Below are 15,639 nucleotides of genomic sequence, written 5' to 3' on the forward strand. Positions count from 1 at the left end.
TTTGCGCCAAATTTTAATTTTAACCACTACAATACTTAGGAATTATTTTGTTATCTTCGAAAAACTAACCGTTTTCGTTAACTTATTCCCTGTGTACTTATTTCTTATTATACTAATATTACTAATAAATTTAAACGTCATATAAAGCGACTTTTTCGCTAGAATTCTGATATATCAAGAATGGCCATAAATCACGAATCAAACGTTTAAGAAATATTTAATATAATGAAGACATCGCGGCCGTGCACTCTGGAACGAAGCAAAAGGATGTGGGGGTGCGGGGTGCGGTGGTGAAGAGGGGGACGGCGGAGGGGTCAAGTTACGCAGGGTCGCCGTCGCGCGCCGCGGCGCTTGCGTCGCGCTGTCACCTGCGCCGACGCCTAGCCCGTTATATTCCACCCAGTATTCGACGCTAAATAATCGTCTCTCACGTCTTCACCGAGAAAATCAGTGTCAATCTCTCAAATATCTGGATAAAAGGAAAGAAGTCTACGCTCTAATCAAAGGTAAGTCATTTATAAAAATATATTTGAAAGCAAACGAAAATATCGTAGCCCGCGCACGAGGCTTTGACAGTGACAGCATTGGTTTGTTTATGTTTCGTTTTCATGTTATTGTTGCATAGCGATTTTTTTTCTACTATTGTAATGTTCTAATTATGTTATTGAACCTGTGTTATGTATCTAAAATGGAACGAAGCGAATCAATTCAATATGTTAAAAAGAGCGGGTACATATTTATTTATAATGCGAATGAAACTACTATTTCTTTAGTTCAAGACTCGATTGTCCGGCACGGTTCAAAAAAAGTTGTTCGCTGCGCAAGCGAAATTCCGCAACGTGTAGACCGCGCGGGGTTGCGGTAAGGGTTATAATTGCGTGTGCACGTGTAGCCTTGAGCGAAAGGGACGCAGGCGCCGTCGCCGCCGCGCCGCGCCGCCTTCCAGGTAGGTGAGCCTGCGCCTGCGATCGTCGCGTAAAAGATTATTACGTAGACCAGACAGACTTATAACTCGTCTTTATATTTAGACTACTAATGACGTTAGGAATTAGATAGAATATTAGAAACTGAAATAGTTTTTTTTTATTTTAACGTCATTACAATAAATTATGATTCCATTTTAGCTTCCATTGAAAACCCATTCACAATTCGGATTGTAAGACGTGTTTCAAAAGTGGGAAAAATACTTTTCATCCTTTTGGAATGTACATACGTTTTGAATCTACGTTTGTTATTTCCGGTTTTACTTAAACATATACTCATATAGTTTCTCATTATAGGGCGTGCTAATTTTCTGTTTATTTTTAAATATTGCTTAAGATAACAATTTTCAGTGCAAGCATTTTCGAAGCTAAATCTGCCGAAACTAGGTATAAGCGATGCATAAAACGTAAATGAGTCAACTGTAGATCTTCGAAATGCTAACGAAAAAAATCAGCGACGGCATATATAACATATATTATAATCTATTGTTTATAACTTAAGGCTTTTCGGAACCCTAGTATTTAAGAAATATTAAGGAAATTTAAAATAAACGTGTAAAAATATTCGAATTATAACATAATATAATAATAGATTAATTGGTTAGCGACTTTTTATATCTCGTCGGAGAAGAAATCGACGTGATAGTGACGGCAATAATTTCTTCTCAATTATTCTTTGATTTACTTATTAGTAAGAACAAGTAAATATTGATAACAATAGTGACTACATACAAGTATGCGCTAATTTTGTGTGTAAAATTGATGGACTTAAATAATATGAATATACTATTCTTGTAAAATTAAAAGTATGACATAATTTCCTATAGTATGTATTTAACGTATAATTATTTGTCAGTACTTTTTATCCAACTAATTATAATTTCAAAAGTGCGCGTTTACTCGCAATTCGTACCCGATAGTGCCCATACAAACATGAATTCAAACAAGTACTTTTAACATACGTACTCTTTGATATTTTTTTGTTCTTATTGAGTTAACAAATTTGAATATGCTTATATAAAATATAAGAATAAATGGAATCCTGATACATAAAACTAATATTTATATATATTTTTTTTCTTACAAAGCTTATAATATGATTTACGTCAAATATTGATTTATTTTTATTTATAATATTTTTTAATTATTATACTATGACATACTTCCTGTCCTATGACATACTTTCCTTCCTTTTGGAAGTTGCTAATATTTACAATTAACATAATAGATTGTACGAATGTAGGTATAAAACTTTATGTAATTAATCTCTTAATCTTTGACGTGTCCGTAGTTGTTTAAATCTTGATGTAATTGGACTTAAGTTGAAGAATTATACGCGATATATAAATTATTTATTTGAGTAGTCTTTTATTTGCGGAACATAATAAAATTTTAACAGATTTTTATTACACTTTAAAACAGAAATGCACATGATGAGTTTTTTTAGTTTTGACATTTTATTGGATTCTTATTCAAGTGGCCAATAATATTTTTAAATATTATTATCGTAAAAATTTTTGTTTTTAGTTCTTAAACAATGTTGAATAGTAATTTCTTACATAAACACTAGAGGACGCTCTCTGGAAATATATTGCTACGTAGTTTCAGTAGCAGTCAAAAGATGGCGTTGAATGAAGTTAGGGCAAAAATTATAGTGACAAAAGTAATTCAAAAGGAAAAGGAAAACTTTATCCAATACAAAGTATTTTAAATGTTTAATAACTCGTAAGGAACCTTCGCTTACATTCTTGTCGATCACATTTTAAAAGTAAACAGATAAAAATAACAAAACTGGCGATTATTGTCTGATCAAAATGTCAAGGACGTTATTTGAACTTCCTTTAAAATATATATTAAATTATGAATAAGAAGTGTTCATATTTTATAATGTTATTTTAAAACCAGCTTCAGCCTTCGTCCTCTTTTTTAATTTATTTTTATGAAAAAAAAAAATGAAATAAGGACGAGTCTAGAATTGTATCACATAACGTTCATAAAAAATACATACCGACGTTTATTTCAAAAGCGATACGTTATAGAATGCAGATATAATGTTTTAAATTATTTAAATGCTTACATGTCAATCTGAAATGTTTTAATTTAATCGACATTTTTACGGATCGATTAATCGAAGTAAAACTTGTTTTATAAAACAATAGCCATAACTTGTATTAATTCCAAATGTTTTCAGCTCTTTTAGAAGTAAATAGAAAATGTAACCAATCAGTACTAGTCTAGTATCTATCTGTCTAAAAGAATAACAGCTGAAAATTTCTAACTTCATGGCTCCGAAGTACTCATATGTATGAAAAAATGCGTTTTTCTTGATAAAAATTTACATTGTAAATAAAATTATATTTAGCTATTAAAATTCAATGACGCTGGACAAAGAACATATATTTTGATATATAAGGCTGTACAGTCGTTATCATGATTTAGTTTTAACAAACCTTTAAAAAAAACCGCTATTATTACTTATATAAAATATAATATTCAAAGACGTCAGAATACCGAAGACCAATTACATTCCAGACGTCGGATCGCGCAAACGATACATCAATTAACTCACCACTAAGATGACGATTATCGTATACATATAGTATAGTTATATTATAGTATATATAGTTAGTAGACTCTCTAGTTCTAGTGGATAGTTTATAAGGCCGTGGATCTCGACAACCTGGTGTAAACCACCATTAAAAGTTTTTGCGATTTTATATCCAGCTATTCCAGTAGTAGACTGGAATCTAGAAGTAATATTTTCACTCCCGTGCACCAGAAAGCACGTAAAACCGTTGATCCTGCCAGATCTCTTTATGAAGAGAAATAGTGGAGAGGGCACTTCTGTTTGCGCACACACTTATGCGCCATCTGTGCAGAACATATGACTTGTCTCTCTTGAGGATTGTCGCCGTGGTGGAAATCGAGAGAAAGCCACTAAGTATAAGTAATTCAAATCCGAAAATTAACGGAATATTTTTCGAAATAAATACATACAAAAACTAACGTCATCGTAGTTAACAATAATGACGTCTATTGACCAAGAAATAGAAATCCTATTCCGCGTTTGAAGCATTCGCTCACACACAGACATTTTCACTTCCATTTATATGTATCGATAAGGCTTTTGTACATATTTATAGTTAGCAACAATATATTAAATGTTTACTGATAGTCTCTCTTAATACGATAAAAATTACACGCTGTCGGTCATTTCATGCGATAAATAAATTCCTTTTGACGTCAAAATTATATTTTATGTTTATAAATACTAATATATAATAACAGGGTACAAAGCCGAGCTCAGAGGGGAGATATTGAGGCTCGCTGAAGAAGAAATTGCAGGTTTTTTAATTAATTGGGCTATAGTCGAGGCAGACTTATTACCTTCGTATGTATGTGTTTAAGTATGTTAAAATAATTGGTCGGTCAAGACTTAAAACGCAATAAAATGTTTCTCATGATTGTATTTTATCCAGGTAAAGGATATTACTAAAGCCCATGTCTATACAATGAAATCATTGTTTTATAGATTCGGTTTCGTTACGTGTAAGGGAAGTGGGCATGTGTTAAGTAGTGTCCTTCTCGTCTGGGCCTACCACCGCGAAAGCGTACTAAACGAATAAAAATTCACTTTTCTCATTTATAAGGTTAGGATTAAAAGATAGATTTAAGTTCTTGGTAAAATCGAGACGTCTATCTTGATAAAGGTACCAACAAACATATCATTGTTGTATTTATTTATGAAGGGAAACAGTATATTCAACTGTAATAACTAACTGTATATAAGTTTCCATTAGTTACCACTAATATGTTAAATCTAAAAAGGTAAAGAAGATAAAGAAATAAATATAGTCTTACACTTACATAAAGTAAAGCAAAACAATTGAAATACATTAAAAAAATATATTCCGTTTGAGCATAATCATTTTTTAAGCTTACATATGTTACGATTAAACATATCTGTTTCGGAAAAGCAAACGTAAAACTGATTGTAATTACAGTCACTAAATGTCACGCCATGGTTGGGCATATCCATCCTCTGCTGTTGAGAAGTTGGTTTGGAGGTTATTTCACCTTGAGGGTTAGTGGACAGACATGTGGCAGATTCTCAACTGACACATGAACTATAAACACAAATTAAGCACATGAAAAATAATTGATGTTAGCGCGGGTTTGAATCTGCAATGCAATTTCGGCCCTTGGGCCGTTACATTAAAATATACTTAATGAAGTCGATTCTTGTATAATCAAGAAAACTTTACACCATTATTGAAAACAAGTATGGACACTCAATGGGATTTAGAGCTTTACCTTTAGCACCGATATTTCGGTCTTTATCCTTGATCCTGACAAATCCCTGTACATAGATTTGCTTTATTAATTGGCAATGTTCTATCTCGGATTTGTATTAAATGCTGAAGAGACTTTGAGCTAGAAAGCTCTGTGACTACCAGAAATGTCTTCCAGTTATGTATGTTATTCCAAGATCGGACTACAGACGAATAAATCTCAATAATATTTACGAGAAATATAACTAGATAAACAATATATCTTTAAAACTGTTTTTAAATTTATTTACAACAAAAGAGAATGACATATTTTTTTATTATGAAATTGTTGCAAATAAAAGATTTCCATCAGTACTTATAATGTTGTTAGACGTGATTACTTTTGAATGTGTTATTTCCAATCACGAGGAAGAGGGATCCACTTTAAGACCGACTAATATTCTCCAAACACTTTTCAATAAAGACACCGCGGGCGTTCCCTAATTATTTTATAACTTTTAACGTTTTAATAACTTTAGGGCCCGCAAAGTACGCCCTGTGGTATATGGGAGGGTTTACTCGATGGCAACTGTTCAAATTCTTCCACGACACAGCGGGGCGTCTTACATATCTGAGTTACGGGTGGAGTAACACTGGTGATAATCGTAACGTTTTTTTTTTGTATTTGTTAAAGGTCACCTGAGGGTAGGTATACTTTTTTCCAACCATAACAGGAAAAAAGCCAAATAAACAACATTTGACAGCAAATTGACGCTGTATTGATGGTTGATTAATCATATATTTGCGAAAAAATGGCATTTTGAACATCGTCAAAACTGTTATTGGAATTTTGGAAGTAAAATTAAAGTGGAAGTAAGTAGTTAAGTGTAATAGTGTTGTATTATAAATAAAGATATATTAATCATAAACTCTTAATCGTGCACAATATAGCTGAGTTATTAGAAAATCACATGAAATTCGTAAATCTAAGGTTTGTTTATATTATTCCTACTTCCATTGGAATAGGCTATAGGCGTAGGCGGCTTGCATTAGTGTAACGCTCGTACTTGAGCTCGGGATGTCTTAGTGTGCGTGAGATGATTGATATAAGAAAACAAATAAGTAAATAAATAATAAATTAGATATTATTTGTTAATGCACGCGGAGCTTATATTTTTAGTTCTATACCATCACACTTAGGCATTGTTCGTAGTTCCCTATTTTTTTTTTTTCATTTATATAAGCAGTAACAAGCACTAAACAGGTATAATTATTCCAATACATAAAACATTTTGAATAACAAGTATCTAAAACGTAATACGACTAGTAAAACGCTGCAAGTGTGAACTGCCAGCATTATACCGTTCAGTTTACGGTGGTTTGAACGAACACGGCCGTTCAGGGGTCGATTCACCGAAATTGTGCTTAAATGAGCATGTAATAGTGCTTCGCGAATTGTATACTGTAACTTCTATATATCTCGCTTGACGGAATTACTTAAACTCTGTTGCTTCTTGATTCCTATTTATATTCTGTTGCATTTTTTTTTTTCTTAAACTACAAGTACTACTTATGTGTTTTTAAGTTCCATATTAATAACAAATGTATTTTCGTAAACGAACAAAATAATATTTGTCGTTTGTTGTGAATATAACAGAACTAGAAATAATATTCGCATCTCATTCTCATGTTTAGCGTTAAAAAGGGATAGATTGTTTTTTAAATGTCACATGAGCTCGGTGGTATAAATGTGTATGAGATATAGGCTCGTCTTAAGCATATTGATAATAGTCGAATATATTTACCCATTGAAGTCAAGTCAGGTGCTAACGGATAAGTCTGATGGATTACACAACGTACATTGGTAGCCGACAAAGCTTGGAGTTACAGAGAAATTTCATCAATTATACCTATGACTCTGGCCTCCATCCTCGGACAAAAGGGTCGTCTGAAGATGTGACAGACGTACGTTTGTTCATGTTTCTTGAGAGCTTAGCATAAAATCATCGGTCGGCTGTCTGCCCACAGAACTGTTTATTTATGGAAGCGTGCCTTTGCAATCGTGTCCCACTGCTGAGTTCTTGGAATAATGTTTTACGATGATCCGCGTTAAAAGCCATTAATATATATTTAAATGACGTGCAATATTTATGTCATTGTTTTACATCTATGTTTATTTGAAAAAATTGAGCCATAGATACTTTTTATACAATTACTAGCGGTCATGATTTCTACAGAAGTGAATATTTATCATTTATAGCTTTATATTTATATATAATCGTTGTATTGCATGACTGAACATTGGCTTGAATGTTTACGTGCTTTTAAACAGGATTTGAACTAAATTAATCTGAGATTTTTTTATTCAACTTACAAATTTATCGAAATATGGCCTTTTGTTGCCTTTCGTCTATTCCTTAAAAGAGTAACACTTGTTTTTGTTTCGTCTAGGTACAAACGCCATACGCCTCGTAAGTAAGCTAACGTAATAAAGATACTAAAAGTTGTAGTATTTTCCCGAGAATGTTCCGTATAAAGCTGGTGTTTCTAATTACTCACAAGCTTAGTAGTCACGTCCGGACGTTTAAGGACGAGGTAGATACGTTTTATTCTTTTAATCGGTGATCAATTTTGATAATGTTTAACATAAGCCAAATACCAAGTATGCCACCTACACATCCATTAATAGCTTATTCAATAGTATTCGATCAATAATTTAAGTTCAAATTGTTTTTAATTTAATATAAAGGTTACAGTCAGGACTGTTCCGGTCAAAACCTCCTTTGAGAAAACAGTTTCTATACCTTTGACGAAGTCATAGACGGGTTGATATCGTGCCATCTAGATGTGTGTAGTGCGTCTTAGTAGAAGGACACCGTAATATTCTACATGTCTTACAAAGCACGGATCGCACTGATAATATTTACACAATAAAACATATTAGTAAATTGTGTTTGATGCAGAGGACTTTAAAAAACATTCGACATTATTCGCATAAATTTCATTACCTAGAATGTAAAGAACCAGGTTTTGTCACATTGACCATGGCATAATCTCTCTTGTTGTCCCTGAAAAATGTAGTCACAGAATCCTTTCCCCATGTTGTGGTGGGATTAAGTATAAGGGGAGTATTAGCCGAGTCTTCCTATACAACCCATATTATAATCGTTCTGAGACCTCACGAGATTCGTAAGCTACCGCGACGATAGACGATAGCTTGAGCGGTCTCACAAGATACCGAGTAAAAGTTCAAAACCAGCGTGGCGATTCTATGCCGGGGATTAGATATTTTTGTCCAGTTTTCAGTCGGAGCAGATCAGTACAGTCATTTCAGTCAGCCGAGTTAGCAGAGAAAGAGATGATTTCATAGTTACAATAAGAAGATTCCGCCAAAGACACGCTATTAAGCTAGACTAAGGAATTAAGTTTTAAGCAAAGACAAAAATAGATGTACCGAAAAATAAGTTCTGACTGTAATTTTACGCAAGTATTATCATCCAATGCGAATATGTAATTTTAAATTTTAAATGTAAAGAAGCCACAGTTAAACTATTTTTAAGTTTGTCAACAAGATTAGTCAGCGGTGACCAGACAGAGTCGCCGGAACGACGGTTGCATTTCCAATACGTTGACTAGTCCAAAAATAATACGGAATTTTTTTTAGGGACATAAAAAAAAAAATGTACCCTCGTAAATATTAGTCCAAATTACAAATTACAGGTATCTAGTTTATTCTGATGGAGATAAATACTCATAAGCACATACATATATTGATATGCTAAAGCTATTTCCTATTTTTTAAATGCTTGCAATGTCATCAGTTTGTATATGTCGAATCTTAGAAATACCATTTCCTCTTGCCTAATAGAGTTGAAATTTTGCATGATGATTCAGTTTTGATAGCAAAGCAATTTTTATTTACGAATAAAAAATTTCATTGTTACGCATTTTGGATTGATATTTTGAACATATACTAAATTATCTTGAAAACACTTTTACAACATTTATAGGATGTTATGAAAAAATAAAGAAATGCATAGTAGGAATTTGTGCATTTTTGATATGACAACACCAACAGCTAAATGTTTTACAACTTAAAGAAATTTATTAAAAAAATATCTTGTGTTCTTTACCGTGAGCTGTTGATATACCCTTTGCCCAATAATTTTCACTTAATCGTCCTTCGATGTCAAGCAATCCTAGTAACTGAAAAAAAAAGCGATTGAAAAACTTTATTTGAACATAAGTCCACGGCTTATACATTCAAATTTGAGTATTTTAACTGCTAAGGTCAATCTCTTATTCTTACAGTCGCAGTTATTCGACCACCCGTTTCGCAGCGAACAATTTTTTTTGCACGTAATTTGGATTAATTCATATGATCTGAAGTATTCATTGGATACAGCGTGAGAGACCATTTTAATCTATATTAAATACTTGTAAAATGTCATAGTTCAGCAATTTTGTGCATACATATATGTTTGTAACTTTCTCGTTTATCGCTCTTTCTGTTAGTGTAAACCGCATCAAAATCCATTTATAGATTTCGAAGAAGTTAGCCAAGATGTATCTGTCTGTAGACCAAGGTGTCATACGACTTTGTTTTATAGACGTAAAGCTACTACCGGTTCGGAAAGTGGGTTCGGCACCGGTAAAAGAACTATTTTATTTTATTAATTTTTTTATTTATTATATATGTGTATTTATTTATTATATTTTCTTATTTTTATTTATTTAGCTACGAATGATTAAATTGTGAGTCAAATTACATTTTACTTAGCTGACATTCAATCCATTCGGCTTATGTCTATCGGTGTGAAATTCTTCAAAGATATTTTTAATTTATTTCTATTTTCAAGATAAATTATCTTAATATATAAATAGATGAACTAGTAACCTATTACGCCGCGTTCACTCACTGCTAGAAATCGATGATTGCGAGTTTGAACCTGGGCAAGCTATGAACTTTCTAATAAATCATGTCGTGCTCGGCGGTGCTGAAAAAAAGAAAGAAGACCAGCATTTCGTATAAAAAACTGTCACAGAGTCCACCAAACCGCATTGGCTTAAGCCTTTTAAAGAAGGAAGAGGATGCCCAGCAGTGGGACTTTTACATGTAACATTAACCTCTAGATAATCAAAATTAATAAATAGATGCACTAGTAACCTGCATGATATTTTAACGAAAGAACCTGAATGAATTACGTTGTCTCGGGTAATGTTACGACTTGACATCAATCAGCGAAATTGCATTGAAATATGTATTATTTGTTGTAAATTTATGAGTTAGAATTATACGGTCCGAACACGATTCGCAACGTGAATTCCCACATCTTAATATAAATACCAACCAATTATGTGCGTATATGCAATCGCTATTATAAATATGTTGGTCGTAGGTAGTTTGTAATTTCATATGCAGGCCCGTCTGATCAACTACATGCGTCGTTTTACTTAGCAACAATATTTTATTACCAGTTTTATCCGGATTTCGGGTGAGGGGGTCACATTTTCTAGTCCATTTTTTTTTCTAATTCATACCCAATATACCCAGCCGTTATGATTTACGTGATACATATCTATGTACTATCCTACCCTTAGGTACTATATACGTCAAACTAACACCTATTTATGTCTATGTGGTCTTATTTTGACTTTTGATTAGGTTGTTTATTTTAAATTCAAATGTTGTTTACATCTATAATGACGTAACACCTCGATGTGTGTTCTGTTGAGATAATTAATTCAGGTGTTTAGTCCATGTTGTAATTTACTTAATAAATAGATATAAGAAAGAAAGAGATGGTACGAGTATAATAATACTCGTACTAATTATCTCTGTCACTCTCTCTGTGATTAGGTTTCTAGTTGATATTAAATAAGTCTTTTATAAAAAGCTTTCATTGAATTTTTGCACTATGCGTATCATAACTACTCAACCGATTATTGTCATGAAGTTTTGCATTTAGTACCTATAGAAAATTATATTGGGAAATTAAAGATTGTACAATCCCCCCTTTCACCCCTTCCCACATGCGAGCGAAGTCGCTGGCGAAAACTAGATGTCAATAAAATTTACTACCGATGAAAATTACTGTGAACAGTCAAAGTGTGCGCAAAATTTCTGTTCGATTAACTTGTTGGATTCGGTTTAAAATATTGCCAGATTTTAAAAGCATGCAAAAAAGAGCCATTGGCCCAGAGCAAACACTTCTTTGTTATTGTTTTAATTCAAATATAATTTTTAAAACACAATATATAGGGAAAGCAACTTGGTCCGAACCAGGTGTTCCAAGACTTTTTTAAATATTTTATCTCGTGATCAGCGGTAAAGGAAAACATATGCAGGATATGTCGGTTGAGTATCTTTCGTAAACCTCCTCCAATAAGATAAAGGCGGCCTTTGATTGATTTTCCTTTACCTTTATAAATAGCTATTCCTCATACACAAATTTGTTTTATGCAACAATGATAATTCTGTTATTTAAACATTAACCGCGGTACTTAGTAATGTAAGTAGATGTCACAAAATCTTGCATAATAATAATCGACAATGTTCAAGATAACAAGATACGAGCGAACACATCGTAACCGGCTGAATTGTTAGTAAGGATTTACTTTGACAGCTGGAAATAGCGCAATTTATATTACTAATGCTCAATTTGCTATGTGTAATAGTGCGATGCCGTGGGAACAAAAATTACTCCATTACTGCATTCTAAGATATAGCTCACAAATAAATAGGCACCCAGTGTTAGGCCCTCTCATCAATTATTTGACCGCTAAACAGTGACAGTGCAATAACAATCGCATTGTCTTTGAACAAATGTTCCTACATAATGAGTCAATTGACCACCTTTCATTCCAAACAAGAAAGTATTAAATTTATAAAGTTAGATTTAATTGTATTAAAATCACAGGCTTTTATTTGGCTTCGCTTTGAATGCTTTATTTCTTTCCACCTCAGGGCTCGAAAGTTCTCGATGGCGAGCGCTGGGTACATCGAAATTGCTTAAGAAGTTTTTTAATGGAGTATTTTACAAAAACAATGCTTTATATACAATTTTTTTTTGTTTTTGTTTGTAATGTTTTGTTTATTAATCAAATAAATTTAATAAAGCGTTTACACGTATTATTATGGATATTATTCGTTGAAAAAGGATTTAAAAATGTCGACTTGTATGTAATATGAGCTACAAATATTTTTATATGAAATATCACGACCGGTTGTTTTTAAATGTTGGCAGTATTTCCAAGTTGAATTTACTATCGTCTGGTGCTTGCCACTGCTTATTTATAAACATTTATTTAATCTGAACTTAATAACTTGTAATAAGTGTTAAAGTATATCAATGTAAAATTATATAATATTAAAAATAAGAGCGTAAAACAGACAGATACATTTAAAAGGATAAAACTCTCTCTGCTTAATTTGTGGGTTTGGTTGTTGAATATGAGGCCCTTGTTTTTAGGCAAAATATTTAAAAAGCGTCTTCCTTCTACAGAATCATATATTAATTCTAAATTAAGTGTAACAGACCGGAATAAATGCAATATATTAGTTTTCGCATTTTGTCTTCTAATAATATAAATAATGTATATTATGTTGTCTTTGTTATCGTGTCAAACACATTCGATAGTATTGTAACGTTCAACATTTCAAACTTAAAATGTACGCAAAATTTCCTTAAAAAACATATTATTTGAATAAAAAAATGCAATATTGATGACCGAGAGCGTGCGCTCCGAGCCCACTGCTCCCTCATTAGGAATTATAAAATATAATAAACAACAACTTGTATCGTTTTCTTACATTGCCTACACTTCCCACTGCCCACGATGCGCGTCTGATTATTATGTTACGGTATCAGTTGCAGCCCTAGTGACAGCGAGCTAACGAAACTATTTTATTATATTATGTTCAGTACATAGATGCTTATGTTTAAAGTGCGAGCCTGAAAAATAAACTCATTAGGTACATTGCGCGCACTGGTCGATATTTCAACGTGCTTTATTATTGCTCTTTTGAATTACAATTTATTTCCACATTCATATTCAACAACAATTTCTTCAGTCATCATCGCTCCCAACATCCGATAGATTCCCGAATAGCAAATTTTCGTATCACCTGCCGGGCTCCATCATCCGTGATATCCATATTTTTTTTAAATATTTTTAATGTTTCAGTAATGACTGTGAAGGGACTAAGGGTAAGTATATTTGAGATGATAAAATACTGTCTTTTATTATATGAAGCAGTAGATGGCGCCTGTGATATAAATAATAATTATAATCGAGTTCTGCTACTGAGCAATATAATATATTTTGTAACTAGAAAAGTAAAAAAAATTAACTATTTTTAATCTTTGGAATAATTAATATGTTATTCCCGAAGAAATCTGCGTATTAAAAATAATATGTAATAGCGTTATAATCGCTGTTAAACGCACCGCACTTTGCGAGAAAGAGAAGAATTTTTTTTCTATCTCACGTGCTACCGTGCGGAAAGATGAATATTTTTTGCGTATCGAATCCTCGATATACACTTTTACATTATAACAGAGCTCATTAGGATGGAATTTAGAAATCAATTATGACGAAACTGACCGCGTTTTTCGAACTACAGGCATTTTTGAATTATTTTATATTTAAAGTATTTAAACTACCGGTACGTAATTGAACTTATTCTTAAAGCAAAAGTTGGTGGTGGATTTATTTTCTTTTATTTATGAACGTAAACTTGATGGTAAGTGGCCTCCAACTGAACATAGACATTGCCACTGAAAGAAATATTATCCAGTCCTTAAATTACTGATAAAAAAACCTATTAAAAAAACCCGCTGAGTCTCTTTCGCCGGTTCATCTCCGTTCAGAAATGTTCTTTTCTGATTGTAGCGTTTAATTTGTAGATCAAGAAGTAAGTGTAAGTGTTCTATATAAAATAAAGGAATTTGATTAAATTTGATTTCGTATGGAAATAAAAATTAACTATAACGGCGTTAGTTGCTTGCATGATACACTCAATTATAAGTATGTCATCACACATTTAAAATCATAAAAAACACAATAATTGTTTGGTTTCTTATATTTGCACACAGCACACACTTGTGCACTATTATATGCTCTCTTTCCCTCCCTTGAGATCCCCTCTACTGAAAATCGCTCTTGAGATTGACCGCGTAACCGAAATCGGTCAGGACGCTGACATCACTACTTCTATTAATTTAAAGCGTTTTCTGTAAATTAATATTTCAAATTACATATATGTTAAAAAGACAAATAATACCTTCAAGAAAGATTGACATAACATTCAGAGTCTATGAAGAAAACTTGTATCACATATATAAAAGCGTAAGCCGATTTTTGTCCCATTGATTATGGGACGATAGCTGCTCGTAGAAGATCGGTTGTGGTCTTACTTTGAAGAAGTCCAGCTGTTTATGTGCAGAAAATTAAAGAGGATTAATGATTGCAATTTACTAAATTGTTACGACTTAATAAATAATTAATTTAGAGAGCGGAAAAAAGTTACTGGCCGGGTAGAGAGCGGTGTTATGTCTGTATAAAAGAAAAACAAATGTAAAACGTGCGAAAAGACGTCATCTTAGCTTACAATAAAATTAGATCAAAACAAAATCTGTCATGGTTTCGAAATTCCTAAAATTTTTTTGAATAAATGCTTAGCATTTTTGTCATATTAAAATAGCATAAATCCAATTTCTATAAAAAAAGATACAGTACACGGACTGCTGTCAGTCCGTCCGCCGGTAGAGATACCAAAAAATATTATAAAAAAGCACGTGAATAATCGTCTTTATTTATTTTAAAATGAAGTCACTACATATGTCTGACTTTTGTAAATAAAAACAAAAGCTACCGAAATTTTTATGCACTTAGGACATATACCTCGTAGATCCAAACGGAGTTGAACCACCGAATCTTGAGAATGACAACGGAAATGTTTTATGTCAGAAATAATGAACGGATTACTTTTTAATAGAAATACTAACGAAAATTATCTATGATTCTTCAGGAACACATCTGATCTTTACTGGCGTGCTTTGCTAAAACAACAGTACCTCCACCATTATCAGATTTTTATTCTACCCGTTCAAAACCACAACAGTTAGCTGTTATCATACAAAATTATTAATTTGATTAGAGGTCAATGTGTCAATTAGAGTTATAGTAATATTTAAGTAATAGTCCAATCAAAATAGGTTGATTTTTAGATATGTTGTAGACGGGATTTAGAAAAAGTTAACTTTAAATTGTTGACCTCGATTTCCTATGTGTGTTCGCCGCCATCTTGATAAAAGGGTTGTTTTCGTTTTTTTTTTGCCATATCCCGGTTGTGCGCCTTGATACGAGAATTATGATAAGAT

General features: G+C 32.5%; 1 long non-coding RNA gene across 1 annotated transcript in view; it reads left to right on the plus strand.

The window, feature by feature from the left end:
- Positions 1 to 376: 376 nt before the first annotated feature.
- Positions 377 to 15,639, plus strand: part of LOC125076166 — a 40,828-nt gene continuing 25,565 nt past the window's right edge. Inside the window, exon 1 of the long non-coding RNA XR_007120290.1 lies at positions 377 to 506. This is a non-coding gene — a long non-coding RNA (uncharacterized LOC125076166). The remainder of the gene's footprint in view (positions 507 to 15,639) is intronic.

Source organism: Vanessa atalanta, chromosome Z (assembly GCF_905147765.1).
Source record: "Vanessa atalanta chromosome Z, ilVanAtal1.2, whole genome shotgun sequence".
In the NCBI taxonomy this organism is placed as follows: domain Eukaryota; kingdom Metazoa; phylum Arthropoda; class Insecta; order Lepidoptera; family Nymphalidae; genus Vanessa; species Vanessa atalanta.